The 15,970-nt window shown below is 44.6% G+C and overlaps 1 long non-coding RNA gene across 1 annotated transcript; it reads right to left on the reverse strand.

Annotated features, from left to right (window-relative positions):
• Positions 1-803: 803 nt before the first annotated feature.
• On the reverse strand, positions 804-3,015 carry LOC127321899 (uncharacterized). Its single transcript, XR_007864395.2, has 4 exons — positions 2,794-3,015; positions 2,538-2,710; positions 1,934-2,256; positions 804-879 (listed from the first exon to the last, which is right to left on the reverse strand). It is a non-coding gene; the product is annotated as an uncharacterized lncRNA (long non-coding RNA).
• Positions 3,016-15,970: the final 12,955 nt, after the last annotated feature.

Genomic DNA, 15,970 nt, shown 5'->3' on the forward strand with positions numbered 1-15,970 from the left:
TGAGAGTACAGATGGACCTCCATGTGACTCTCGTGTGCCTGTAACAAAATGTGTGCATTGTAGTTTAGCTTTCTTTTGTTGATAGGATTCATGACAATTCCTAAGTACCTCATATTTCTTTTCTTTATCCATTTCTGCATATCTCCATGAAATATTGGACAATACTATTATTGAGGTTCCACGCGAATCATGTTAAACAAGTAACTTTAGGATTCTCATGCACATCAAGTAGCATTGTGAAGCATATATTGTGATCAGTTACTCAAACCCATCGTTGTTCGAGTAACTAATGAAATATGCAGGTAGAAAGGTAAAAAAACAGTAAACATATCCAAAGAATCCAATACCTGCCTTCCAAAACAAGCGCGGGCAAGATATGAAACAACATAGGACAACACGTCTGGAAAGCTTCAGCCATTTTATACATATTGTGGCTCAGTAGTTATGGAAGAAAATATTTGATAACATAGAAGTGTGCATCATTTTTTTTTTTCAAACGAAACAAGCATACAATTCTATTCTTCCCCGTTATATTGTCTCAATTTCTTTACAAGTAGAATTTTCTTAATGTTCATTGCTGTTAGAATTGGTTTGTTAACTTTATAGTAAACTTCTATGAAGAGTTTATGCCAAAAGTGCGTAAAACTGTGATGGCATCCATTACTGTTAAGTAGTTTTGCATCCACCTACAAATTATAAAACAAATATGGTGAGATGCTAGATACAGACTGTAGTTATGGTACACCGTTAAGCAGGAAGGACAAAGACTAATGAAGAAAGAAAAACAAGCATGCGGAAAGATTACCGTTCTGGTTTTTTTTTTTTTTTTTGCAGCTTTAGCCTTTTGAGATGATAGTGTCTATGATCCTCCTCCTCCTCCTGTAAACATTCATGCATTTTTTTAGCCAACCCAATACATAGTTTTGACTACAACAAACAAAAAACTGATGATCAGGAGCTTCTGGCAAACAATATATACACACCAACTAAGTGGATTTTAGTGAACATCGCAATAATTACCTGAAGATGTACAATACAATGTGGTTAACAGTCCATTGCATCTGATATATTGACTTCTAACTATCTGTGCCATATTGCCGAAAAATATGATCGTGTAGTGATTTCGAAGTGGCATTTATTGAAATAGATCATCCTGTATACCCTAACCGACAACTACTTTAGTATACAAATGTCCACTGCATACTACTTTAGTTCACTTCATTTAGTAAGGCACCTATCCTTGTCATTGTTGTTCTACTCGGAACTGCTAAAGCAGTAGCTATCGGGCACACAAATTAATTTACTATATATATCGGGCACACAAAGAATAGGAGATCACCACAGAACAATCATTGGCAAGGAATGAATTACCTGCAGGGCATCATCTATAAACTGATACTAACTATGTTTCAGTATATAAGATGTTTTAATAGAGGCTAAACAGCGTACCAATACGTTTTATATTTTGAAATGGATGTAGTATTTCAAATATTCGTCACATAGCCAAAGCAAACATTATGCATCCACTTATAATCAGGACATGGTATATCCAACAGATGTGAGGAAGTTCTCATGTTCTAACTAATGAGAATACTATTTGAATCCATGCCACCAAGCTTAATTAACTTCAAAGTAAATTTGCATGGATGCTTCATGCTGATGTGAAAATGTCATTTGGAGAAAAAAAGGCATGTACGAAAAACATCCAAGTCAAGATATATGATAACTGGCTTTGTCATGAAAAACATCCGAGTACAACTTCCTTCAGTAATAGCTTCTATCAGCTGATAGTTGTTCTAGTGTCAGGTAAAATATCCTCAATCCAAATAGCTTGTTTATTCGTAGGGAAAATTTGAACTGATAAGCTAAAAAACATTCACTAAACTATCAGCATGCGCCTCATATTGCATAAAGTAGAGATGAGAAATTTCACCTTGATCTTGCACTTGGCGGCAAGTGCAGACTGTACACAACACCTATAGGGTATGCATCTCCCGGTTTTGGTATGGGGAAGATTCAATCATGCTTCCATGTACAAAGAGCTGCCATGTTCCAATACATTTAATATCCTCATCTAACTTAATATTGCAAAAACAAACCAGGAAAGCACGAGCTCAGATGGGATATTAGAAGGAAGTCAGGAGCTCAGCTGGGATATTAGCAGTCCATGTCTGGCGACCAAAACTGCCTGATTGTTGCGCAATCTTGATGTCAGGCCATCCTTAGCCATCAGAATAAACCACCATCAGCCCGCCACTGTCACATTGCCCAAATGACACATCAGACGATAATTAAACTTTTAGATTACATGACGAAATACTACCCTATTTAACTGCCTCTGTTGTAAAATAATTTGAGGATACTTTCAATAACTCTATCAAAGCAAAAAACCATCAGGCACAAAGATTCGGTGTGCAGATTGAACACAATACTACTATCCAAGCAGATGGTCAAAAATAATCTGCACCTGAAACGCACTGTAAAGGTAAAATCAAAGAACTGGACCTACATAAGAGGAGGTAAATTGCAGGGTCTACCTGTTCCGCCCATGCAATTCAGAAGACTAATCTATATTCTCCAATCTGAATAAGAAGTGGTCAAACTACACTGATCTTTTAGCTTACAGCTTCGCTCCTCATCTATGTTGTTCTCATCTACCACAAACTTCGCTCCTCATCTATGTTGTTCTCATCTACCACAAACGGACCTCCTGATGCATGCACATGACATGAGGTCCAGCAAATCACACACATATTTGAGAAATATGTCACGATGGGTTTTTTTATACCATACCTCTACTTGTTCTCCCATCGATCTTCATCTCATCTACCACCAGGTGCGATTTTTGACAAATTCATTCCTGACAGAAACAAAATTCATGGTACCACCACAGGCACCAGCTACATTCCTCGTGCTCAGATCATCGACCGATGCACACCAGCGGATGGTGCACCGAACCAGTTCACGATGTCCTCGTCGCAAGGCAGCACATGACTCCACGCTCGTCCAGGCGTATCTGGCGCACAATCAGGCCTAAGCAACCTGCAGACCTGTTGTTGAAGGGAACACTTATTAGTCAAGTTCCATCTCAAGATTAGAGAAACTAATTTTGCAACATAAAATGTATTCCTCTGTATTAACAAATTATTGTCAATGTGCCAATGATTCGCCTTGTAAGGACCATACATTCAAATAAATCAAGCATGGGAGGTATATTTTTGTGCTGCCACTGGCTGGAACTTGCCTTGATATTCGGCTACTCATTTGAATGTTGTGCTCGAACCTCCTCACACAATCCAAGAACTGTTTATTTATTATTATTCAAAATCAATATAACTTACTGCTAAAACTGATTAACCATCAGGAGATAGCCGTCATGCATTTGCATGACAAGCCTTTACCAATTCATCTATATTCAGTCAGAGCATGTAGAATGTCAACATCAAATCTGAGAGCAGAAAGTTGTACCATTACAGAACTCATAAACTAAAGGTGCAGAGTAAAATAGCATGACAATTTTCAATTCATTGAATGAAGGATGCACTTGAACAAGCAGCGCGTGTGTTATAGTATCTTTTTGCCAAGCACTTTTCAGTATCAGTCTTAAGAAATAGTGTTGCTGCATTGCATATAGTGTTCAGGTAACTTTGTTTACTGGGAAAGCTCTGTCAAACATCTTATTGTGCTTCAGTTCGTGTAACAACAGAACAAGTGTATAGGCAATACAAAGCATGCTATAGGAGGAATCCCAGATGCTATATCATCAGATCCAGGAAAAGAACAAGTAGAAATCATGAACGCGCAATCTGACCTAGTTGCCAGCCTTTACTCATCTTCGACCAGGTCACCAGCCTTCGGCATCATGGCCGCTGTGCGCGCCGGCAGCACCTGCGCGGCGGAGAGGAAGATCCCGAAGGACGCTGGATGAAGCGCTCGCCGTCCATCGATCTAGCCCCTGCGGCCATCGATCTGGCCCCCAGGCTAGCGGCCGGTGTAGTCCATGCGGCGGCGGCCGGTAGTTTGAGCGGTCGAGTGGGAAAGCTAGAGGTGGGGTGAGCTGGGTGCGGATCCGCGGGCGGGGGCGCTCACCTCGGGGCCGGGGCGGCAGCGGGGGGTGGATCTAGGCGTCGAACGGAGCGAAAGGGCGAGGGGGGAGGAACCTAGTTTGACGTATCTTAGCATCGTTGGTTTTGGGCCTGGCCCAGTTTAGCGCGTGCGGGATGGGAGAAACGGAGAACGACGAAGATTTTGACGTATCGAGAGGTGGGCAGAATAAGGAACATGTTCCTCCTTTTTAAATAGTGTAGATTTCTCCGCTTCTCATGCCCAAAGGAGACTGCTTCGAAATCAGTTTTCGTTAGCATGATTTCATGTGTAACACTACTAAACCTTCCTCTATAATCAGTTTTTAGGCTGTTTATTACATCCAGACAATCTGATGCAATATGCACCTTCTTCTCCTGGAGATCAAGGGCAAGAGAGAAGGCTTCCCGGCAGGCCATTGCCTCAAGCGTCTCCGGATCAGAAATGCCGTGAATAACCACAGCAAATGCTCCCAAATACACACCCGATTCAGACCTGCACATCGCCGCAATCGCACCCGAATTGGATGTCTTCCAAACAGCTGCATCCACATTGATTTTACCATTCCACCAGGTGGTGCAGTCCACGCCCGGCCTCTAGAGCTGACTGTGTATCTTGACTGCCTTCTTGCTTGAGGTAATCTCTAAATCTTGGATGAAGGATTCCACGAAGTGGTGTGTTGACAGGGAACTTTGGAAAATTCCCTCATGTATTACCTTCCTCCTTGCGAACCAGATAGCCCAGAGGGTCACAAAGCACCTCGTTAGCTCTTCATGACTGAGTGAGGCGATCATAGAAAATATCCATTGCTTCGCATCTGGCTCAACTGTCCTTTCCATCTGTTCTGTGATGGAATCAGGTGCTAGAGCCCACACGGATCTACTCATGTTGCACTCCAACAGACTATGCCTCCATGAGTCCAACTCGTCGCAAATGGAGCAGGATCTGTCCATTGCCATATTTCTTCGGTGTCTAACATCTCCAGTAGGGATAGAATGACGTGCCAGACGCCATAAGAACACCTTTATTTTTTACGGAACTTGTACCTTCCAATGGGACGTCCAAGCTTTCTCTTCCTTTTTATGATCAGAGATAGATGCCCCGCCAAACAGCCATGCACTTCTTCATTTCCTAACACTGACGAGCATCCGATATGCAGAACGTACAGAGAAACCTCCAGATCTCTCGAAATGCCACGCCCAAAAGTCCTCAAAACCCGCCGTGCTTATAGGAATTGGACATATGGTCTCAACATCCATCGGCAGGAAAAACTCCTCGAGGAGCTGAGTGTTCCACCTGGCCGTCGTTGTGTCAATAAAAGCATTAACGGTGCCCGGTGGATCATCCTTCTTGCATGCGATAGGGCGCATCATCACATCACGTGGAAGCCAATTATCATTCCATGGATGCGTCTTCACCCCCGTTCCGATCCGTCGTATTATCCCTTGCTTCAAAGTATCTCTTCCATCAATGATAGCTCTCCATATCTTGGATGGGTGTGACCCCAATTGTGCCTCCAGAAAAGCATCATTCGGGAAGTAAACTGCTTTTAATATCCTTACACTCAGAGTATAAGGAGACTGCAATATTCTCAAGGCCTGCTTTGCAAGGAGAGCTAAATTGAATAGTTCAATATCACGAAAGCCCAAACCACCATCAGATTTGGGTTGTGTCATATCTTCCCATGCAACCCAACATGTCCTTCTCTTTCCTTTGCGGCTCCCCCATCAGAAATTACGAATCAGGCTATTAATATGCTCACATAAGCCTGATGGTAACCTGAAGCATGACATAGAGAAAATGGGGATTGCTTGTGCCACAGATTTGATCAACACTTACTTCCCCCTGGCTGACAAGAACAACTCAAGCCAACCTTGGACCCATTTCCAAACACGGTCACTCAAATATTTGAAAGCTCCCCGGGTTGAGCGCCCCACATCTGAGGGCGATATTTCTCATTCAGTGTCTCGTTCTGTACATTCAGTTTTTCCTTCATAGCATTGCGTATCCCCACTGGACACCCTTTGCTAAAGAAAACAGAAGATTTATCAAGATTAATCCTCTATCCAGATGCTTGACAATATAGCTCAAGCAACTCAGCGGCTTCTCCCGCTCCTTCCTCACTCGCTTTCACAAACAGCAGGCTATCATCCGCAAATAAGAGGTGGTTCACTGCCGAGGCAGAATTCGCCACCTGTAATCCCTGTAAGCTTGATGATGGAATATTACTTCTTGATTTTAAAAGGCACGAGAGGTCCTCTGCTGCTAGCAAAAACAAATATGGAGAGATAGGATCCCCTTGCCTGATACCCCTTGAAGGCTTGAAGGCTTCAGTAGGAGCACCATTAAACAGAACTGAGAATTTTACTGATGAAACCATCCTCATAGTAAGCGAGACCCATTCTGGTTTGAAACCCATTTTTAGCATGATCGCCTCAAGATATGACCACTCCACTCGGTCATACGCCTTCCTCATATCTAGCTTCAGAGCACACTGACGATGTTTAACCGCCTTATTTCTCTTCATGAAATGTAGACACTCATAAGCTGTAATAATGTTATCCGTGATCAACCTCCCTGGAACAAAAGCTGACTGCTCCTGTGAGATTATATCTGGCAAGATCTTCTTCAATCTATTAGCAAGCACCTTTGACGCTATTTTGTAGATGACGTTACACAAACTAATAGGTCTGAACTGGCCCAACTCAGCTGGGCTTGCCACCTTGGGGATAAGGACTATGAAAGTTTCATTAATCTCCTCAGGACTGTCCACTCCCCGCAGTATACGCAGAACTGCATTTGTCACTTCCTCTCCACATATATCCCAGTTTCGCTGGAAGAAATGAGCTGGGAAACCGTCGGGCCCTGGCGCTTTGGTGGGAAACATCTGATAGAGTGCCTCTTTAACCTCTTCTGCTCAATACTGCACCATAAGTCATTCATTCATCTCCCTTTTCACCGCACACGGAACATGGTTTAAAACCTGGTCCATACCGCTCGTCCCTTCGGACACATAGAGATCACCATAAAAATTCCGAGCCAACTCACTTAACTCGTGCGGGTCATCCATGAAATCACCATTAGGTTTGAGCAACCTGGTGATACTATTTTTCTTCTTCCTCCTGCTAGCACGCTGGTGAAAAAGTGTGTATTTTTATCTCCCTCCGACAACCATTGCACCCGCGATCGTTGTCTCCACATGAGTTCTTAGCGATGGTGCAATTCTGCAATCCGCTCGCGAACTTTGATCTCATAGCTTGGCCCGGTTCGCCCTGGATCAGCACGCATTCCCTCCAACTCGCCCTTGAGTTTCTGGAGGGTTTTCCGAACACTACCAAAATTGTTCGTCTCCCACTCCTTGAGATTTTCCGATAGATATGACAGTTTCTCCTTCATCTCAACTTTTGTCGATATGTTGCCCACCTCGTGCCAGGTTTTCTTCAACACAGGTGCAAATTCCTCATGAGCTTCCCACATGAGTTCATACCGAAACATCCGCCCTTTCTTAGGTGGACGTCTAGCAGCCGGCTCCATGCGCAAAATAATAGGCGAGTGATCCAAAGTGACCGCTGTCAAATGCTCCACCATAGCCAGTGGATACCGATTGCTCCAACATGGGGATGCAAGAGCTCTGTCCAGACGAGTACGTGAGTAGCTGCCACCTGCCACCCTTTTCTCAAATGTCCAGTCTAGTCCCACATATCCCAAATTTGCTAGGCCACAGACATCAATAGTGTCTCTAAACGCTGCAATCTGAGCACTACTTCGCTCAGTAACTCCGACATGCTCCCTTCTATGGAGAACTTCGTTAAAGTCTCCAATGCACATCCATGGAAGATTCGTGGACGATTTTATAAACTTCAGCATATCCCATGTCTTATAACGTTCGCTAACTTGAGCTTCCCCGTACACACATGTTAACCTCCATGGAGCCATATCAATAGAGGAAATAATAGTGTCAATGTGATACTGGTAATAAGGTAAAATCTCGACCTTTATTGCATTATTCCAAAAAATTCCAAAACTGCCACTGCGGCCCGAACTACTAACAGCAAAAGCCCGATCAAAACCTAGCGTAGATGCTAGTCTTTCCACTCTTGATTTATGCAACTGAGTTTCAACTACACAAAAAATAGAGGGGGCATATCTCCGTACTAAATCACAGAGTTCTCGTATTGTCGCGGCCATCCCAGCTCCACGACAATTGTGGCTTAACACACTCATTGCTCCTGGCGGTCCTCACTGCTGGAGGCCGCCTGATCTTGCTTTCCTTCCATCATCTTGTTCTCCTTACCCTCCCTCGCTAGAGCCGCTTCAATGGCTTTCTTCTGCTTTTTCTTCTCTTTTGGTGGAACATAAGATGGCGGTGGTGGTGGAATAACTTCAGCGCCCCCTCCCCCAGAGACCGAGTCCATATCAAGTTTCTTTCTGGCACCGATGGTCTCCAGGTCAGCCATGGACCCCTTGCCGCACATAGGGTCCTTCATTGGGCTATCAGCAGTATCATCAAGGTCTTCCGTCTGCTCGAGACCAGCTTCACCCGATGAACGTTTCTTGGGTTGATTAACTCCCGCTTCCTTAGGCTTCCATCTGCGCTGAGTGCGCTCTCCCGTTCTGCCTCTGCCCGCATTGAGGGACAGAGATGAATGATCTTTGCTTTGGTTTGGGTAGTTAGGCAATTTGGGCTTGCGGAATGATGGAAATCTAATGGACCGGTCCATCTTCAAATAACTTTGTACTAAATTCGAGTTATAATTAAAAATCCGACCCCACCCCATCCAACCAGCGCCGCCCCCCGTCCGTGCCAGGCGAGCCACCCCCAACCCATCAAACCAGCGCCGCCCCCGGCACCTCCACCTAGCGTGACTACCAGCGCCTCCTCTGCTCTCCTGCTCCGCTGCGGAACCGCTCGTCGCCGCGCGCCTCCCGAAATCACCGCGCCCTGACCTTCCCGGTGCGTGCCAGCCCTGGAGTCCCTCGTGAGAAGGCCATGGACTCCCTCGAGCTTCTCCTCGGAAATTAGGTGCTTGCTCGAGGCCCAGTCGCCGCGAGGTCGTCGTCACGCCACCACCCCCAAAATCCTCCACAGCCACCCACGCATGCGACCTCGCCCGAGCCTAGAGCCGAGCCGCCGCGACAAGCTCCTGGACCAGCGCAAGCGGAGGCTCCTCGATCATGTTCGCAGAACCGACCGGCCCTCCCGGTCGCCAGGTCTGGCCAGCACATTGGAGCCTACCATGGCGATTGGTGAAGGCATAGGAGGTGGTCCTCCATGATCCAGGGAAACAATTCGGGAGAGATAAAGAAGATGGAAACCTTATCTCTTACGCTATTTTTCGTTTAGTCCTTCAAACTACTATATCTATGCATAAGTACATCTATTTTGCCATTAAGAGTACTTGAATGATGGGCCCGAATTACATTACAATTGCATTTTTGCGCATAAGTGCCCCGCTTACATTTTCATCTATCTCCTCCAGACATCATGTGCGCTCGATGTCGTAGCTTCTCTTCATCTCACTCAATTCAATCATGTCGTCGATGTACGCCAAGCTAGACGGTTCACCTACCACCCGCCCACCCACCACCCAGATACTTTGCTCTCTTCCTCCTCAGGGTAGAAGGATGTTGGAGCAAGGCCACCATTTGGCATGGCTCATGATGTTGGAGCAAGGCCACCTTACTATTTGTGAAAAAAGTGGTATACCTTACTAGTGCTAAGTTACATGCACATTGTTGCTAAGTTGTATACCTCACTGGTGCTAACTTGCGTACACCATATGTGAAGTTGTCTACCTCAACACGATAGTAGCAATAACTTATTTCAAGGAGTGATCATACCTATAATCTACACCAAATGCAACTCAGTTGGGTTATGTTTGCCACTGTTCGGCCTAGCTCTGCGAAAGGCTAGGCAACCCCCTTTGGCTTCTTGTAGATCGTGTTGTGCCTCGTGCCATGGTATTGTGCCTTGTATTTGTTTACATTACAACAACTACATGGTTTAGTTATATCCATTATTTGGTTAAGTGCAGTAGCTACAAGGTTTAGTTGCATCCACTATTAGCTTGAGTTGCAATAACTACATGGTTTAGTTATATCCATTATTAGGTTAAGCTGTAACAAGTACAAGATTTAGTTGCATCTATTATTAGGGTTTCGTACCTTATAGCGATCGGCACATTCATGTTGATCGAGGTGGAGTTGTACCTCGTGGCGGCGGTTCCCATGAATGCAACAAATTTGTTTCTTCACGCATGTGCTAAGTTGTATTTTTGTCGGCGGTATTATTGATCCCACATATGAGCTAAGTTGTATCTTGCACATAATAAATTGTTCACTCACACATTTCCTAAGTCGTGTTGGTAGGCGGTATATTGTTGCTTCACACGTGTGCTAAGTTGCATACCCACTATTTCTAATTAAGTTGTATATCCACTATTGTTAAGTTGCATATACCCACTATGGTTTAGTTGCACATTATCCAATGTAGTTTCACCATGTCTAAGTTTTGTACCGCCACTAAGTTGGCTAGAACCATTATGGTAAAATTATGTACACTCGTTGCAAACTTGCATGTCCATGCATCTAAATTTCGTACCTTTAATACTAAGTCGGCTACACTGATTTGGTGTGAAATAGTGCACCATTGCCGTGAAGTTGGATACCGATACGGGTTTAAGTTGCGCATTATTTAGTATATGAAGTTGTATACTGTTGGTACTAATTTGGCTACCTCAAAAACCAATGATACGGGGTTGCCCGATCTTCTTAGTAAGCACGGTGGTGATGATGAACACACGATGAACACAGCGGAGATAACACGATGAGTAGGTGGAGATAACTTGTATGACGCCGACGAAGTCTCTTGATCAATCCATGTCGCCAACGCAACAGCTCTCAACCCTGCAAGATATTCGCAACTCCACACACTTGCGCACGTAGCCGCCGACCACGAAGCGGTAGATTGCAATCTTCTAATTCTCAATGGAACATCAGATCACACAAGACTTTCAGTACCAAAATACGAGATCGATGCGAATTGGTGTATAGATTCGATAGAGTTGCAAAGCAATCAACTATGAACTAGGGTTTATCTTAAACATGGTCTAAATCTATTATGGGGGCATCCTGAGCACTTATACAGGGGTTCAGGACGACCAAAAGTCGAGAAAATACATTAAAACCCGACCCAGATCGGGATCTGGTCGAGACTGACTCGGGCACTGCCGGTCAGGGGGGCGGTCGACCGGGCCAGGGACCGGCCGGTCCGGTTTGGAACGGGATTGGGACCGGGTGGAAATCGGGCCTGGGACGGGTGGCTCGGTACACCCGCTCGGTTGGCACCGGTGCAGGATCCGGCGGGCGCCGGGCTGTCCCAGCGTGGGATCTAGTTGGACCGAGTGTGGGACCGGGCAGGCCGGCGTGGCGGCCGGTCTGACTGGGCTGTGCACCGGTCTGGACTTGATCTTCTTCCCTCGCGCATGCCTCTCGCTCCTCCCTCGCGCGTCCATGGAATGTCTTCATGTCCAGCACCATGTCCAGCTGCTCCTTTCCTCCTCGTGCGATGCTTGCTCCATCTTCGTACCTGATCATACATAAATAACAAGACTTAGGTAGTATAAAGTTCTCATCAATCAAAGTATCGTTTAGGAACAAGTTAACCTGTTGTTTTAGTAGCTTCGCAGGAGCTCTTGTCATAGGTCCAATCCTGACTTCATTGGACTTGAGCTTCATAGCAACTTCTTCTTCTTCTTGCAATGACAGGGGTAGTGGTTCAGTAGGGATGTCCTCATCATCTCCCCCCCTTCAAAAGGCGTCGACCTCGACGCTCCAAGGTCTTCTCCGTCATATGGTGTCAAATCAGCAACATTGAAAGAATTACTAACACCAAACTCATCAGTTGGAAGATCTATAGAGTATGCATTATCATTGATCTTGGCAAGCACTTTGTAAGGACCAGCACCACGAGAAAGTAACTTGGACTTCCGTAGCTTTGGGAACCTATCCTTGCAAAAATGTACCTAGACCATATCACCAGGCTTGAACAACATCTCCTTACGCTTCTTGTTCATCCTTGCAGCATTGTTCTTGCCTTTATTCTCAATCAACTCTTTAGTCTTCACATCTATCTTTCGTACAAAATCTGCCCTCTTTGATGCCTCCATATTGACTCTCTCATGTATGCGTAGAGGCAACAAGTCAAGTGAAGTAATGGGTTTCAAACCATACACCACCTCAAACGGACACAGCTCTGTGGTAGAATATACCGCCCTGTTGTAAGCAAACTCCACATGCGGTAAACAATCTTCCCACTCCTTCAAGTTCTTCTTGATCATGGACCTCAACAGTTGTGACAATGTTCTATTCACCACCTCAGTTTGACCATCAGTTTGGGGATGACAAGTAGTGCTGAAAAGTAGCTTCGTCCCCAGCTTTCCCCAAAGTGTCTTCCAGAAGTAGCTCATAAACTTCACGTCACGATGAGAAACAATAGTCGTCGGGACTCCATGTAGACGTACAATCTCCCTGAAAAATAGGTTAGCAATATGCGACGCATAGTCGCTCTTGTGGCAGTCAATAAAGTGTGACATCTTAGAAAATCTATCCACTACCGCAAATATAGAATCATGGCCTCTTTTAGTGCGCGGGAAACCCAACACAAAATCCATACTAATATCTTCCCATGGTGTAGTAGGTGCCGGTAAAGGAGTATACAAACCGTGAGGCTTCAGCTTGGACTTGGACTTGTTGCAAGTAATGCATCTCTTCACATACCTATCCACATCCTGCCTCATCTTTGGCCAATAAAAGTGATCAGCGAGCATGAGTAGCGTCTTCTCACGCCCAAAGTGACCCATCAAACCTCCAGCATGGGATTCCTATAATAAGAGCAAACGCATAGACGATTCTGGAACACATAGTTTATTAGCTCTAAACAAGAACCCATCATTGTATGTGATATTTCTACCATGCTTTACCAATAGCACACAAGCGATATGGTGCAGCAAAATCATGATCAGTGGCATACAAATCACATAGTACTTCTAATCCAGGAATTTTAACATCAGGTTGAGTTAATAGCATATTTTTCCTAGATAGAGCATCAGCAACAATATTATATTTTCCCTTCTTATGCTTAATAATGTATGTAAAAGACTCAATGAACTCAACCCACTTAGAAAGACGCCTATGCAAGTTAGATTGAGCTTTCAGATATTTCAAAGCTTCATGATCAGAATGTATGATAAATTCTTTTGGCCACAAATAATGTTGCCAAACTTCAAGAACTCTAATTAAAGCATACAATTCTTTATCATAGATAGGATAGTTCAACTTAGCACCAGCAAGTTTCTCAGAAAAATATGCAATTCGGCGACGCTCTTGCATCAACACACCACCAATTCCAATACCACTAGCATCACATTCAATCTCAAATTGCTTATTGAAATCAGGAAGTGCAAGCAACGGTGCAGAAGTTAACAATCTTTTTAGTTCATCAAAAGCATGATCTTGGGCGACGCCCCACTCAAATGCAACTCTCTTTTTAGTCAGTTCATTCAAAGGTGCAGCAATAGTACTAAAATTGGGCACAAAACGTCGATAAAACCCAGCAAGACCATGAAAACTTCTTACTTGACTCACATTCATGGGAGTAGGTCAATTTTGAATACCTTCAATTTTAGACACATCTACTTCTACTCCATGCTTAGAGACAACATAACCTAGAAATATAACCTTATCTTTGCAAAATGTGCACTTCTCAAGATTACCATAGCGTTTAGGGATTTCTATTTTCGTGCCCTCAGGTCCTTAGTTGTACTCAGTTTTCCCCAGCTCCTTAGTTTTTCCTCAGTTTTCCCCAAGCCCTTGTCTGAAACCCACAGAAGGAGCTCGGGCGGAAGGATTCCCGTTTAGTTGACCGTTTCGTGCTGACGTGTGGGGCCGCGTCGCGTGGGGCTGGTAGAAAGGGACCGCGTGGGACAGGACGAGACCGCGTTTGGTTGTACGTGAGCAGGAGTTGGGTTCTGTCTCTCTCGGCCCAAAATGGCATCCCTTTTTAACAACACCTTTTTCGCCTCTCTCTCTCTCTCTCTCTCTCTCTCTCTCTCTCTCTCTCTCTCTCTCTCTCTCTCTCTCTCTCTCTCTCTCTCTCTCTCTCTTTTCACCAAATTAGTATCAAATCTAGAGAAGCTTCTATTTCTGTCTTTTTCTTCAATGATTGTTTCCTTTTGGCCCTCGTTTTTTGCCCAATATGGTAACAAATCTAGTAGAAAATCTAGAAGCTAGTATATGATAAATTCACAGCACCATAAGAAATCATGAAAACTAAGTATAATACATAAACTGCATACAGTAGCCAAAACCATACACAATCTGTTCTTCATTCAGCATATATTTCTTCGTCGCTCCATTTCTGTATCTGAAGGAAATATTCATTAAACTCCTTCCGTCTGCAGTGTGCAGCCAATACATCCTCCAAACGGTATGGCCTTTGTTTGTTTCTCCGACCATAGTTTGCTAATCTATCCACACGTAGTAGCCACTCATCCCAGGCCTTTATATCATCAAAGTACTCTCTGATATTGATACGTCTCCGACGTATCAATAATTTCTTGTGTTCCATGCCACATTATTGATGATATCTACATGTTTTATGCACACTTTATGTCATATTCGTGCATTTTCTGGAACTAACCTATTAACAAGATGCCGAAGTGCCAGTTCCTGTTTTCTGCTGTTTTTGGTTTCAGAAATCCTAGTAACGAAATATTCTCGGAATCGGACGAAATCAACGCCCAGGTTCCTATTTTACCCGGAAGCATCCAGAACACACGAGAACCGCCAGAGAGGGGGCACAGGGCCACCAAACCCTAGGCCGGCGCGGCCAAGGGGGGGCCCGCGCCCCCCTATAGTCTGGCCACCCTGTCAGCCCTCCTGCGCCGCCTCTTCGCCTATTTAAAGCCTCCGTCGCGAAAACCCTGATACGTTCGACGAAACCCACAGAAACCTTCCAGAGCCGCCGCCATCGCGAAGCCAAGATCTGGGGGACAGGACTCTCTGTTCCGGCACGCCGCCGGGACGGGGAAGTGCCCCCGGAAGGCTTCTCCATCGACACCGCTACCATCTCCACCGCCATCTTCATCACCGCTGCTGCTCCCATGAGGAGGGAGTAGTTCTCCATCGAGGCTCGGGGCTGTACCGGTAGCTATGTGGTTAATCTCTCTCCTATGTACTTCAATACAATGATCTCATGAGCTTCTTTACATGATTGAGATCCATATGATGAGCTTTGTATCGCTACTAGTTGTGTGCTACTCATGTGATGTTATTAAAGTAGTCTATTCCTCCTGCATGGTGTAAAGGTGACTAGTGTGTGCACCATGTGGTTCTTGTCGTAGGCTATGATCATGATCTCTTGTAGATTGTGGAGTTAATTATCATTATGATAGTATTGATGTGATCTATTCCTCCTTCATAGTGTAATGTGGACAGTGTGTGCACTTTGTTAGTTCTTGGTTTATTTTGCAATGATCTATTATGCTCTAAGGTTATTTAAATATGAACATTGAATTGTGGAGCTTGTTAACTCCGGCATTGAGGGTTCGTGTAATCCTACGCAATGTGTTCATCATCCAACAAAAGAGTGTATGTAGCACATATGAGAAAGAGTTATTTATTATGCGATCAATGTTGAGAGTGTCCACTAGTGAAAGTGTAATCCCTAGGCCTTGTTCCTAAATACTGCTATCGCTGCTTGTTTACTGTTTTACTGTGTTACTACTGCTGCATTACTACTGCTTGTTTACTGTCCTGGGCAAAGCACTTTTCTGGTGCCGTTGCTACTGCTTATTCATACCACCTGTATTTCACTATCTCTTCGCCG

The sequence above is a fragment of the Lolium perenne genome, chromosome 2, assembly GCF_019359855.2.
Source record: "Lolium perenne isolate Kyuss_39 chromosome 2, Kyuss_2.0, whole genome shotgun sequence".
Taxonomy (NCBI): Eukaryota; Viridiplantae; Streptophyta; class Magnoliopsida; order Poales; family Poaceae; genus Lolium; species Lolium perenne.